Below are 16,038 nucleotides of genomic sequence, written 5' to 3'. Positions count from 1 at the left end.
ATAGGAAAGGATGTAATAAAGGCTAGATAGATGCTCAATAGTTTGAGGTGCTAATGGATCAGAGAAACTATACCTCAATGGGGTTATGAAACACATGTGTTAATTGATGTCCAATAGTTTAGGGAGATATAAAAATTTGGAAGCTTGGCATCCTACATTTACGAGGCTTATGAGACATTTCATGTGGAAATGGTGTCTAATGGTGTTTTGAAGCTGGATGATAGCTACATGACTATACTTGCAGTTGGGAGCAACTTGAGGAAGTCTTACTGGTCTATGAACAATCTTTCAAAGAACAATTTCTACATAATTTTTTTCTAGTCGTCACATTAAGTGGGGGCGTTGGAGTTAATTTTCCAATAGTCATAAGTGATTGTTGCATATGTGTCAACCTATGTTTGAGTTGCTGACAACATAAGTTGAATTCAGGTGTGAGTCATAGAGTTTTTGTTTTAAAAAAATAACTAGTTATATATGTGTTTGAGTTACGTATCAATAAGTTCCAATTAGCTATCAAGTTTATGTGTGTGTTATCAATCATGAAGTAGTTTTTTGTCAATCTAACTGGTATTCATTTAGGAATTTTGGTGGGTCAAGCTATTGTACAAATATAAATCTATTATTCAATGATAACAAGCTTCATATTTAGTTTTTGTGTTTGTTAATTATTGCTCTGTTTTTTAATAGTCTTGCCAACAAGAAGAAATTCAATCATTCACATAACCTCAGATAGATCTTAATAAATCTTCATATGAGTACATGGTCTTGGAGGAAGCCCTCCCAGTCACTCATGCAAATCTCTCAAACATGCACAACATAGGAGAGTAGTTATCCTTTATAAGGGGATCAAAATTTGTAAGAAGATGATCACTTTACTTTTTTGTTGATATTATTATAAATTTAAATAGAAATTTTGTATTTGTTCTGTATGTTTTTATCTTCAAGTCAAAACTAAAAAGATAGAAAAAAAAAAAAAAAAAACATAGATCCAATTTTTACATTGCTATTGTGATTTTCTTGTTGCTACTCATTATTTTGTGACTTTTTCATTAATAATATTATCTTCATGTGTCATCTATTTAATTATTTTAATTCCTATATTATTAATTAATTATGACTCCAAATTTTGTGACTTTTTTTTTATAATATTGTCTTCATGTGTCATTTAATTATTTTAATTCTTATTACGCCATAGGCATTTTCTATATGAAGTGTAGAACCCACTTTATTCAATCCATGGTTGAAATAGCATGAAAAATAATGAACGGCCATAGGAACAATCCCATCCCTCTATTCTCGCCAACTTACAAATGTGATGTAAATAGCTTGCCTGGATTGATGCAGCACTAGATTAGCCAACCGTCAAAGTATCTCTATCAAAAGTTGAATAGGTGTGATCGTACAAGTGGGGAAATCTAGAAAATACACATGTTGATACCCCAATTTTTCATTGATGGAAGGATTTAAATGGACGCTTGATATACATTACTATTGTGATTTTCTTGCTGCTACTCATTATTTTGTGATTTTCATTAATAATATTATCTTCATGTGTCGTCTATTTAATTATTTTAATTCCTATATTATTAATTAATTATGACTCCAAATTTTGTGACTTTTTTTCTTTATAATATTATCTTCATGTGTCATTTAATTATTTTAATTCTTATTATGCCATAGGCATTTTCTATATAAAGTGTAGAATCCACTTTATTCAATCCATGGTTGAAATAGCATGACAAATAATGAACGACCATAGGAACAATCTCGTCCCTCTATTCCTGCCAACTTACAAATGTGATGTAAATAGCTTGCCTGGACTGATGCAGCACTAGATTAGCCAACCATAAAAGTATCTCTATCAAAAGTTGAATAGGTGTGATCGTACAGGTGGGGAAATCTAGACCATCACCTGTTGATACCACAATTTTTCATTGATGGAAGGATTTAAATGGACACTTGATCACAAACCTAGGTCAGTGCTTTAAAAAACATCAGTTTGACAAGAGTAGATTTTCTCTGATGTTTTCCCATCTTGAATGATCACTCGAAGCCTTGAATTTTTGGCATTCAAATAGTCTTTGATAAAATCTTATCTCTACATTATGGTCAAACAAAACAAGAACCAGCACAGTTGTCTATGCAAATCTATTTCGTGGCGTAGTTTGGTTGATTTGCTCAAACAGAAGCGATGTCCTCCATGACAGTTAAATCTTTAAATAGGGTTAACATGCCTAGAAATAGGAAATAGGAAAGAGATGAGATTTAATTCTCATATGGTACATTACCAAGAGTACCCAATTACTGTTATAGGGAGTCTAAGATCTTTTTCTTGTGTTTTTTTCTTAATTATTATTTAGAAAGTTTTAAAAATGAAAATGTACATGTACTAATATTCCATCACACATGTACTAATATTTCATCACACATGTACTAATAGTTGATCATCTTCTAACTTCTTTTGGTTAGTGATTGACCCATTCACATACCATTGTTGGAACATTTCATAAAGAGTAATGGACCTTTGGCCACAAGTATTGACATTTTTTAGTGAACGACTATTGGTGCAAGAACATAGCATCACACAACACTATGAAAATGTCATCTTTTGATGACTTGGTGATCAACAATCTCTAGGAGAGATTTGTGAATACCCAGAAGCTGAAACCTTAGCTTTAAGAAATTCAATCACATACACTGAAAAAGGATTCAAAATTTGACTATTGTTTTAGTAGTTCTAGCTGCACAAAGCTTGGGTGGCTATTAGGTATTCTCACCTATAAAACAAAACAAAACAAGGGAAATGATGTATATCAAATGCCAGATATAAGGATAAACAATTATCATTGAGATCTCCCAAGCCTTTTTCCTACAAGGAATTAGTTGAACCTAAAATGTGACACCTACAACCAATAGATGTATAGAAAATATTAATCAACCAGCTCAAGGTTACTCTTTTTTTAAAAATGGGAAATGAAGAAGTGATGTTACTATTATGTTGTGTATAAGATAAGATAAGATAAATTTATTAATCTCCAAAAGGAGACCAATGAGGGTCTAAGGGACTAGAAATAGTACAAAAGAAAATGCTAGCAAGGGGAGCACCAAACGATGTTCGAAGAAAGAACATGAAAGAGAAACAACAAAAGAACTAAGAAAAGGAATAACAACAACTACGAACTCCTCATGGGAAAGAAGTAGTCCATAATGGAAAGGTGGGCATTAGAGAAATTAGGTACTCTAGAAGGTCATTGTTGAGTGTGATCTATGTAGGAACTCACAGATCTGGTGTAACCCGAGATAGTACAAGGAGGTCACTTCAATCCTCGGGTACGGATTGTAGGACTAAAGAAAGAGGTGATGAGCTATGTAGGGGTTGATGTCGAGCAAAGCTAGAGCCGTATAGTGTGCTCATGAAGCTGCATAGTCTCTTGAAGGTAGAGTGCAAAGTGTTGGTCAATATATCTGAAGAATGAGGGAAGAGACTGACACTCTCTAAACAAGTAGTAGAATCTCCCTCAGATCTCATAGTAAATGGGACAACAAAAAATAAAGTGAGACTTGGTCTCAACCTCCTCAAAGTGACAAAGCTAACATATCTTGTCCTCCCTCTAGATCTGGTGATCATTCTAAATACATAGCTGGTGAGATCCCACTCTAAAAGATCCCAAGGAGATGAGAAGAGCGTGAGTCCAATGACAAGTGAGGTATCAGGGGCATAGGATGATCCCATCCTAGATATTAAGGAAGTGCTCAACATAGAAGGCTGTTGTCTATAGATGTCAAGTCTAACATGCTCATTCAACTCCCACTAAGGTGGAAGAAGATGGGCTAGAGCATCTAGAGAAAACTAAAAGGGGGGAAGATGATCCAAACTAATACCAATCAAACCCAAGAGGGTAGAGACTTAGGTGTACTAGCAACGAGACTTGTGTCCAGAGTTTGAACCCGTAACCTCCATAGAGGAACAATAAGCCAAGTAGGAATATCTATGACAATCATCAGAGGAATCAACAAAGCTCTGAAGCTGATGAAGAAGCCAAAATAAATCAAAGATGGTCCCCAATTTGAAAGGGTAAGCACTAAACTCTGCTAGAACGATGTTTTGTGGTGTGGACCGGTGACACCTAATAATGCACTGAAGGAAAAGAGTTTGGACTCTCTCAACAGAGGCTCAATCAGAATCCAAGAGGGAGGGGCCCCAAACAGTAGAGCCATAAAGGACAGTCGGCTTGACTAGGGAGTCAAGAAGGGACATCTTAGTCATGGTGTCCTGGAAGTGGTGTCGAAAACATTGTCACTCAAGAATAGGGAGGGATTCAAGCCCCTTATGACTCTAGGCTACATGGCTAGTCTTAGGCTGAACTGAGGTCCAGAAAACTTAACCCCCAAGTAAGTATATGAAGATGCAATCTCGATCTCAGTACCTTGGAAGTAAAAATGGTGGTGTGATGTCCTCAAACAATTGAAGACCATAACCTGAGTCTTTCCCAAATTTACAACAAGCTCACGTGAGTTGTAGAAAGAGGCCAAGCCATCAAGGAGTCATTGAAGACCATCGAGGGAAGGTGCTAGGAGAATCACATCATCAGCTAATAGGAGAATAGAGATCAACACCTAATGCAAGTAACAACCATTGCTAGGGAGTGAGCGATCATGGAGAAATGCCTCAAGCTCATTGATGTAGATGCTAAAGAGAGTGGGGGAGAGAGGGCAACCCTATTTCACCCCGATAGTGCTCTGGATAGGGTCGGAGAAGCCCTGTGGAGTCCTGAATCTTCCCACAACACCCTTCTATAACCTCATAATAGCTATAAGGAGAATCTCTGAGATCCCGATGTCCATAAGACACTGAAAGAGAGTCGCCCAGGGAATAGAGTCGAAGGCATTGTGAAAGTCAACAAAATAGCAATAAACTTTTGTCGAGCAGTGGCGAGCCTCCTCAATGATGGCTCGTAAGGTCAAAGTGTGATCAATGGTCTAAAAATCTATATGAACCTAGCCTGACCTCTAGCTCGAAAATGTCATTGATCGAGCTCTCTAGACAGGATACCATTCAGCACAATCACATAGAGTTTGGAGAAGGTATGCCCAACCATAATGGTCCTATAGTTCTCAGGGTCAGAAGTTGGCCCGAATTTATGGAGCGGATAGATAATATGTCATGACCAAGAGTTGGAAAAGCCGACACAAAGCACTCAATTATAGAGCACTATAAGAAAGGGACCCAAGACAAAGATACCCAACTTGAAGAATTCAACTTGGAATTCTTCCTCATTTAGAGTTCTGCTACTGTTCATAACTCTAACTACCTCAAAAATGTAGGAAAAGGAGAAGAGGTGACAACGGATGGGGGGAGAGAATGAGATGGAGAGGAGGCTAGCCAGGAATATCATAGAGGGTAGAGGTGTGGGCGGCAAGGGAGTGAAGCTCCAAAGTGGAGGGAGGGGGGGTGGCAAGGAAACATGGTGTGCCAAAAGAGCTTTGGAGACTAGAAGAACGTGGCACAAAGAGATCTACACTGTAGCAAAGTGAACTTATATTTCTTATAGTGAAGAAAGTGGTGGTAGTCAAGCCTCAATTGAGAGGAAGAGGAGGAAGAAGTGAGTGGATCAAAGCGAAGCATGTGGTGAAAGGATTTGCAGTCCTCATCAAACCACTAGTTCATGGGGCAAGATCTACAAGTGGGGTGAGGGGTGAGCAAGGAGGTGCAATGGGGAATGGAGAGAAGGGAAAACTCCACAAGACAGATGCAAGTGAGTGGAAGATGGAGGTGATGTCCCCAGAGTTAGAGAAGGGGTCCTAGCAAAGAAGTCGTCAAAGGTGATGGATGAAGAGCTCCACGCCACCATCGATGAAGCAAAAAGAAGTGCGAGCATGGAGGGGAAAAAGGTGGGAGACCGCTAGAAGATGAGGGGCAAGAAGAAGTGAATAAGAAAGGGAGAAGAGGTGTCAAGGATCCCCACAAGGTGATGCTAAGGAGGGTATGGTCATCTAGAGGAAGACAAGAGATGGTAAAGTGGAAAATGAGAGGGATGAAGGAGGTCATAGAGAGAACACAGTCCACAATGCTAGCACCACCACCATGTGGCCAACAAGTGAAGAGTACAGAGCCAGGAAACTAAAAGAACCCATTCAAAATCACCAAGTCAGATGATTCACAAAGATGAAGTGAATTTTGACCATACCTAGTGAAGGGCCCCTAACAATCCTCAAAGAGCCGATGCAGACCCACAAAACTAGGATCAGAAGCAATCATACACATGGAATCAGCCCTACGATCATGGAGGGGAGGTTGTAGGTCTCTAGTCTATGCGTTAACGTCTCCCAAAATGTTGATGTCCCTCATGGAAAAGAATCTAGTAATGTTCTCAAGAAGGTCCTTATAGGGGTCCCCACTCTCAATGTTGTGAACTGCATAGTACGAAGATGTTAGCGGGAAGTAGTAGACAGCGATATAGGTATCACTATAGAGTGAGGTCCCTCAATCAATGTGAATCCACATGAACCTGGCATAGCTATCAACGTGAACCAAGGAAATAGTATTGAAAAGGTGGTCCCGAATAAGATAGGCAACCCCACCAGAACACCAGACCTCATCTCTAAAAGAGAAGAGCCACTAATAGCTTGAAATATTAGGAAGAGGATGCCTAGAACTCTCATGTGTCTCTATAATAAAAAGGAGGTCGACATAACCAATAGTGTCGTTAAGTAAGCTAGGCATAGACCAGAGGATACCATTACCGTTCCAACAATTAAGGCACAAAGAGCCTATGCTCAACTATCGTTGAGCCTATCATTTGGTCTTAGAGGCTACCCTTGAAACCTAGCCTATAGGAAAGGTGTCGCAAATTACTGCTTTAAGATTTTTTACGCTGCATATTTACCCTCTTGTCAAGCTACCATAACGAGGGCACGAGCTTGCTTGAGTTCTGCCACTTGTGATCGGGTGAGGTCCTCATCTAGGTAGATCTAAGGGGAAAGAGAGAATAACTTTCTCTTTTCCTTGAGAGCCCGCAACCTATCAGAGAGGGAGAGGAAGCAGATGAAGAGAGTACCATCTAGGCCTAACCAACACCTGTCAAGAGTGATGTCTGAAATGTCTAGTTGATCCTTAAGGAAAGAGTATCCAGCAGTTGAGGGATCATCAATGGAGGGGAGATGAGGCATTTCATATTAAAATGCATTCATCAAAGGCTTATTGATAAAGAGGGGCATGAAGGTTAGATCAAACCCGATGCTTGGGAATTGGGAGGAGATCATTCAACAAAGTGGACGAACTCAAATTTGCATTAACAAGTCCCTTGCAACCCACTGACAACTTACCTACAACATATTTCATGCTTACAACTCAATCATTGCTACTTCATATTCCATGATTAGCACTATATTTTATAGCTTTTTGTTAGATAGCCATGTACCTTGAATATGTTTCTCTATTTTTGATGCTCAACTATTGTCATGAATTTTAATACCTTCAAAAAAAATATAACCCTAATATGTTTTATGAAAGCACCCATCACCATTGATATCCTCTCCTCAAAGGAAGGCAAATGTATGATGACCCTCTTTTTCTTGGTTGGGGATTCACCCATCTAATCTATAAAGAATCTCTTTTTTTTCAAAAATTTAACAATGAACAAAATATAGATGTATTAATCAAAATGAAAAGATGTTAGAATATTATATTTCTTTCTCAAATAACTTCACTCTTCATAAGCTGCAAATATTATTTTAGATTAAAATTATACAAATTATTTTTAGTATTTTTTGAAATTTATTATATATATTATAATATGAAGTTTCAACAATCCATAGTATCATTTTGACAAGATTTCTCGATTTAACTATGTAACAAAATCATCAACAACATATTTCCAATAATGTGCATGGGTAGAACCAATATGTTTTTAATGTATCTCTTTAATTTAAATAGATGAATAGTAACAACCAAAATATGGCTTAAAATTTAAAAAGTTCATAAAAATCATCAAAATATTTAATCTATGTTAATCTTTAAGGTTCTTACATTTTTTTTCTTGGGGTAGCTTGGAAATCTTCTACTAAAAGGAAATTAAAGAGCTTTGAGAAGCCTAGTTGACATTATTCTTTTCATGGAAAGATTGTCAAGGGAAAATTTTACACAATTAATGTTGATATAATGGTGATTATTGAGCCTCTATTTGGAGGGCAGGGGGGGAATTGTGTGGTTGGTGTTGCTTTGTGTATGTGAGGCTTAGGAATGAAAATTTTGTATGGGAAATGTGTGAAGAGAGAAAGCACCTAAGGATCAACGCATGTCTCCTCGAAAAAGGGATGTATTGCATACTTACACAACACCCCTATTACAATATTGCTAATATAGTCATCTCATCTCCCTGTTCTTGAAATTTGGGTGAGACTCGATGTACTTATGAGACTATAAGTACGATTGTGTGGGTGTATTCATGAATTGGAAATGGTTGTGTTGTCTTTGCATTCCTTGTGAGACCTAGTTTTCAAAAGGGCCCCCTAGCTCAAAAATGTGTTTTCTAAAAAGACCCCTAGTTAGGATGTAGGCCCCCCTTTGGCTATGTTATCGTATTTGCATTGTAGATACTAGGTGGAGCTCTACATAATCACCTCCTTCAAGGATGGATAGGAATATGACAACTCCAAAAATAAGTAAAAACTATTTTAATAAAACTTATGTCGACAAGTTATTATTTAGGTGCAAATATAAATTTCTAGTCTTACATATGTATTTTATGCAAATATTAATGATTGAAAATACTATTTACCTTTCAAAATAGATATTAAAAAAATGGTCATATTGAGTAATGTTACTTTATTATAATAATTTGTCGATGAAATATCAATGGTTTGAAATTATTTTATATGGTTATTTATACATATGATGAAATATCATTTTAGTAAATAGGAAACACGTGATGAAAGATTATTAGCATTAATATATATATATATATATATATATATATATATATATATATATATACTTAGTTTTATGCGCATTGATATTCTTTATTAAAATTGGCATATTTAAGCATTCATATTTATATATTGGAGAGATAGGAATAGAAAGAGGGAGAGGTGCATAGGGGGGGAGAGAGAGAGAGAGAGAGTAATGAGTTCATGATGAATAACTATGGGGAAAAATCAGTTATTCCCATACACTTACAAAAACTTTTGATTTGTTGGTTAGTACTTAACAACCATCAACCACCTCTTAAGATATGTCAGTTAAAACGCAATAAATTGCCATAGCAATTACAAACATGAAAGCAGAGAAATCCTAACACAATCAAGAAACTGGAAAACCCATGAAGAAGCTATTTCTCATAAAATAAAATAAATGTAGTCTAGAATCACATTGGTTAAGGTCATTTTGTACAACAAGGCTATTTTCTTGAAATTATCACTACAACATGAAGGGGTACTTCAAGTAGGCTTCACTGATAGGGTGGCTACACCCTAGAAATATAATTAGGCTCATTGCTAATAGAATAAGGCCCACTACCAACAAAAGTATGGTCAATATAAATGATAGATGAAGTAAGAACCACCACAAAATATAGTTTTTGAACCTCTACAATTATACTCTGTTATTGTTTGTACCTCCTCCAATCAACTAATTGAGTATATTCACACATGTATCATATATCAATCATATATAAGAAACAAGATCACATGAGTTGTATACAAAAACTTAAATTTGAATACGTGCTTGCTTGCATCCTTCTTCAAATGATACTTTACTTATACTCAATGTGTTAGGATTAGTAAATTAGAAAAAAAAAATAAAGCACACAACAGAGAATGCATAACACAAAGACTTCATGTAGTTCACCCAATCCCTAGACTATGTCCACCAAACATCAAGTCCAATATTATCATCTAGTGATTTCAACCTGATTACAATCTACAATCCATCGCAATTGAGTACTGTTGCAAGAAGATATTAAATCATCATCACAATCAAAGAATCCCAACCCCGATGAGAATACATGGCAAGCGTACTGTACTTGCATGCTCAGTCACCACAAGCTAACACGATGCACACCACAAATTTGTCAACTAATTTTTTTTTGAGCTAGATCACACCACCTCGAGAAATATAAATCTTCTTGAGCACTTCGACATGCTACAATGATATTTGAATCCAATGGTTATGATGAAGACACAAGCAAAAGAGACATTGTGCTTAAAATCAAACCAACATATATGCATCACAAAGGAACAAACTAGAAAATGATCAATACCACCACTAAGACACAAAATACTAAAATAATTAATTCTCAACATTGATAAGATACAAAACTCAATACCCTGGCTATTGGTGAAAGATAATCAATGTGCAACCAATTGATACACCAATCATATGCCAAACTGACAATACACAACCACCAATACATCTCAGCTTAAGAGAAAGATGTTGACATCAATGACAACCATCAACCTCACATTCTCATAGAGAGAGACGTGAATATGGAGAGAGGGAGAGAGAGAGAGAGAGAGAGAGTACATATATGTATAGATTGAGGGACAAATGTGGAGATGTTGAGACTTAAAGGTATAGGAAGAGGGTGATGGAGCAATGAATGGATAGAGAGATTGAGATGTTTCTAGATATAAAAAGAGTAGAGGAAGACAGGGATGGAGATGAACATGGAGTGAGAGGAATAGGAGAAAAGTAGATAGAGAGATAAAAATAGATCGAGGTAAATATAGAAAGAGATCCATAGGGAGACATAGAGAAGGATAGATAGAAAGAGATCATTGAAAAATGAATAGAGTACCATTAGGACAATTCTTAATGAACTCATCCTCAATGATACGAGCCCCTCGACAAAATTAAATGAAGAAACGATGTAACTAGTTGAGAAATAAAGGAGTAGTGAGAAAGTTGGCTTCCCTATGCCGAGGGTTTCAATCATAATTATTTTAAATTTTAAGTCTCCAAACCATAGTGGCCTGACTTGCCTATTTAATGCGCAAGTCTTACAAATTCAAGGGAGGAGTTATTATTAGTTTCCTTGTAAAAATTGTGACCATTTCAAATGGGTTTTACATGTCAAATAATGATTTGTCTATTTGATTTGTCTCAAATGAAGGCTTATTCCTCTAGAATATTTTTTAAGAAATAGGTCCATAAACCCCATGTTCTAAGAAGCTTGAAAACTAGAAGAGATAAAGTTGGATTACACGCCTAATGAATCCATTCTCTATCCATTTATACTATCATGCCAAAACAAATAATTTACATGATCTAATTTTCAGTTACTTCAGAAAATTTATTGAAGAAATATGCAATCTTGGTGAAACAACTCCTCCTGGATAGGGAAAGAAGAATGTGTAGTAATCAGTAGTGGTGTTGTTCTTTGATTTCAGTAAGAGCTCCATGTTCTCCTTAATAAAGGAACATAATATTCTTCCTCTTGATTCCATGCAGTGTACACTCTACATTGCTCAAATTCCATCTCCATAATTTTGAAGACATAAAAAACCCTCATAACTTCACCGTGATGAACAAATCACACTATAAAGGTTTTTTTTATTGTAGAATGTCGATTTCAGTTCACTTTACACTAGAAATGTCCCTACACCTCTTTTGGAGCGTCATGATAGTAGTTGTTTGAAATGATAATTCTCAGCACATTATTTTTTTTAAGTATAATTTTCACATTTTCTATAGTTTTGTAAATATCTAAAATGTCCCTGATAGAGAGAGATGGATGGATAGAGAGAGGAAGATAAATTTAGATATGCAGGTGGGAGATGAAGATAGCTATAGAAATGAATATAAAGTGAGGATAAGAGAGAAATAGATAGACCGATAAAGATAGATTCAAAGGTATTTATATAGAAAGAGATCTACAAAGACAGAGAAGGAGAGATTGAGAGGGAGAGAGAGAAATAAATATAGATGGCAAGATAGATGGATAAAGAAATAACGAGATATAGAAAGGATGAAAGAAAGAGATAAGTAAAGAGGCAAATTCTTACTTGACCTTCCAAACCTCTACGGCATACCCATTGCACACTAAGGTGTGATTGCTAGTATTAATTAATTATGACTCCCGTTTGAGTCGTGATGTCCACCTTTATGAAGTTCTAAGTAGCATTGGCAGACTTAGGTGTGGTGGTCATGAAACCAAATCATCATCTAATCTGGTCTTTAGATTGCATGCACAGAATTGGATTCATTATCTAAATTGGTACTTCAATTGCATGCACTGCAATTACATTAAATAGTACAGGGAAAGAGACTGCGAGCTTCAATGATGGATACGATATTGTTCTAGATCCTTCTAATTATCATTTTAAAAAAGCTCCAAAAATTGACAACACATGTACTAATAGCTGATAACATATGTACTAATAGCCGATCAAACATGTATTAATACTTTATCATTTTTTAGCTTTCTTGGTTGCTGATTGATCCAGTTGTACAAAAAGTACTCTTTTTTTGGTGAGCAGCTATTGAGGGGTGAACATAACAATTCCAGACTGAAATGACACTTTTCGACCACTTTGCACTCTACGACTTCTACAGATAGCTCCGTACATGTGGAAACACCTAAATCTTAGTTTTAAGCTCTTCAGTCACTTTACCAAAAAGCTTGACAAATTTCGACATACAAAATTAATCTGGACAGCTACTAGATCTCTTCCCCTACATAATTTTCGTGTGCTCGAGAAACCACAATGTGAAATCCATTTGTTGAGCCCAGGAAGACTCAATTTGCTTACTGTTTGTTTGTATCAACGGCTTTCTGTGGGTGACGGTCTCTTATACATGGGTAGGCGAATTCAAATAAATTTGTATAATTTTCATTGATCCGATTTACACCTACACTAATGATAGTACAGTTCTGACTGTACGTGTAAAGTCTTGAATTGTGCTTTTGGAGGGGTTACAATGAGATGCAAGCATTGGGTCTGCCAATCAAATCTGTGAGTAATTACTACATCTAGACACATAATTTGCACACCCCTCTCTACATATTGGATTATTTGATGATTATTTTTAAGCAAGCAGTCTCCTATTTGAGATAATTACATCTTGAAACTCGCAGTCACCTATTTGACATTATTACATCTCGCTCCCAGAATATTGCAGTCTGTATATATCGCCGGCACTATTTTGAATTTTCATTACGAAATACATGACGAACTCAAAGACAAAATACAGAAGGGATACAAGACTGAAAACAACAATGTTCCTATTTTTAATAAAGTAGTGCATGTCCTGTAAGGTTTAGAATTTTTGCCCTACGTGTTCATTGCCATTTCTGACAACACGAGTGTTTTATATGGATTCTGAGCCTTGTTCAGAGCATGTTTTCTTAGGACAGAAAGTCTGTCAAAGTTCCAAATCCTGTTTGCAATGTATATCACATAATATCATTTTTCTGTCTTGTAATTACTCCGCAAACAAATATTTAGGACACTTACTTTAATCATGCAACTACAGCTTGCCATTGAGAATTTGAATTTTCTCCACATAACCATTGCTCATGTTTGTTCCCAAAAGCTTCTAGCTAAATTCATTTATTAATCAAAAAAGAAGGATCGTAAACATCGATTATTTGCATATTATTTAACTGTTTCTTGTTTTAACTAAGTTTCAGTTTTACATTTACTTTAGAGGTCTTGGCGGACATAGACTGTCTGCAGATGATTAAACCCGTCCACAGCATTTTCAACTTGCGTTGTGTGTGTACTGTCGATACACCTATTGGCATGCCCAGTGCACCTCAGGCTGCAACTGCTAGCATAGTAAGGTCAACATGATCATTCTATTTCTTGTAATTTACTGAAACTATTGCATGATAAATCATTAATAGCCTCCACAGTAACCTCCATAAATGTTAATAAGTTACATAAGTTAGCATGAAACTTTGAAATAATATTTTTCTGAAAAAATTTATTCTTTAGAATAAATACTGCCAATCTGATGTTTGGTATTCCTTCTCTGTGATCCATTACACTTTCAGTTACTCAGTCAAATTGAGCTATATAGCCCAAACTCTCTCAAAACATTTGCCTGTATAAGGTCATAGGTTAGCATGAAACTTTGAAATACCATAATTCTGAACATTGTTATTATTTAGAATAAATACTGCCAATCTGATGTTTGATATTCCTTCTCTGTGATCCATTACACTTTCAGTTATTCAGTCAAATAACTTGAGCAATATAGCCCAAACTCTCAAATAATTTGCCTGTATAAGATCATTACAAAAATTGCTTGAACTGCTTTTTCATCCTAAATTTATCAGCTTTGCCGAGCTAAGTTGCCAAAACAGGAACGGGAACAGGCACGGGCACTGGATACGAAATGTTGGTACAGCAGAAATGTTTTTAAAGGGTTAAGTACGTTTTTGGTACGTTCATACAAATTTACATACATACATTTAAAGACACACATATACATATGCAGCTAACAATAGAATTAAGTTTAGAATGTCATATACAAATACATATCCTAAAGAGAATCATGACAAATTTCAAATTTTAATTCATTTCCTTCTAATTGAAATTCAGGTTTCAGTATCAAATAGATCAACCTAGAATCTCATGATAGATAAGTTCAGAGTTCGCTAATCGGCAATGTAGATCTTAAAAATATCTAAACGATCAAAATAGAATCATTAAACATTTTGATATTTAAAAACACAAATCCAAAATGTGTACCCACAAGAAATTTGTTTCAGAATCCGATACCAGTAGTATCTTACCCAGAATTGCCCCAAACAAAATCCCACTTTCACCAACTTTGTTGCCAAGCAATTCCGAAAATCCTAAACAAAATGTTCCAAATCTTTCATAAGCTAAATGCTTTTCCCATTAGCAGGTCTAGATTGAAAACTTTTTTAAAACTACGTCTGTCAATGTTACGTAAATTTTTCAAATGCAATTTTTAGTTTTCTGATAAATTCCGTCTCTGGGCCAATATTCTAACAATTTGACCTCTAATACAATCTCCTTTCCAAGTAATCAGTTATACTTTCTGCAATTCCATCACTGCTACTTCCACTAAAATAACCTAAGGTGCACACAGACTACCCCTGCAGAAAACGAAGCCCATTTTTGTGTGCACTTCCTTTTTACCGGTGAATTGAAGGTTCTATTGGACCCTCAGCCTCTGGAACTCAACAGGGCCTCCATTCTCCAGGTGCATAAGCTCAATTGTTCACAGGGTAACTCAATCCTGGGTCTTCATTGCAGTAATGCAACTGTTTCACCACCCAGTGAAATCAAACGGACCCATTTTACTGCAATTTACCAAATCATATCATATGGCTTTTAACCTAAATTAGTCAGATAAGAAAAGTCTGTAAATTCACTACAATCCAATATACTAGATTGGGTTTTGTTTACCTACTAAAATTCCCAACTCATAACAAGATTGAGTTGGCCACCAGGGTGGTTTTCATTATCAAGTCTTTTAGCCAATTTGCTAATTTTTCATCTGATTTTTCACACCACTTCAAAACATAGATTCTCTATTTCACAGATTTTCTAGAACTTAAAGGTCACCAAATCTTTATGTATACTGCACATCAAATTGTTACCCATGCATACATTTGAAAGATAAATATTTTATACAATGCACATAAAATTGTTAAAAAATACAGACGTTTACAGTAAAATTTAAATATAAAATTGATGTTAACAACCAATAATTTTTATACATGCAGATATTTAGGAAATATATTCTAGTATTAGAAACAGTAAATCCTAGTCCCATCGGCGCAATAAGGCCACATCTAGACTTATAAATTTTAGAAATGTAATCCAAGATTTCAAGCGAACTTCATTAGAAACAGCTCATAACCAAAACGTGGGGGAAATGTCTTTAACTATTCTTCTACATCAATATTAGGCTTATTTTTTTGAAAAATAAGGTGGATTGTAGTACCGTTTTAAGACATTATCCATCGCTTCAGATTTTCCCCTTTGGCAAAGCCTAAAATACTGTGACAAAAAAGTAAATAAGATTTTGAAAAGCCTTTTAAATGCCAAAAAATTGGA

The sequence above is a fragment of the Cupressus sempervirens genome, chromosome 11, assembly GCF_028749045.1.
Source record: "Cupressus sempervirens isolate cs-2001-9-10 chromosome 11, ASM2874904v1, whole genome shotgun sequence".
Lineage (NCBI taxonomy): Eukaryota > Viridiplantae > Streptophyta > Pinopsida > Cupressales > Cupressaceae > Cupressus > Cupressus sempervirens.
Note: the sequence above shows the minus strand (reverse complement) of the source record.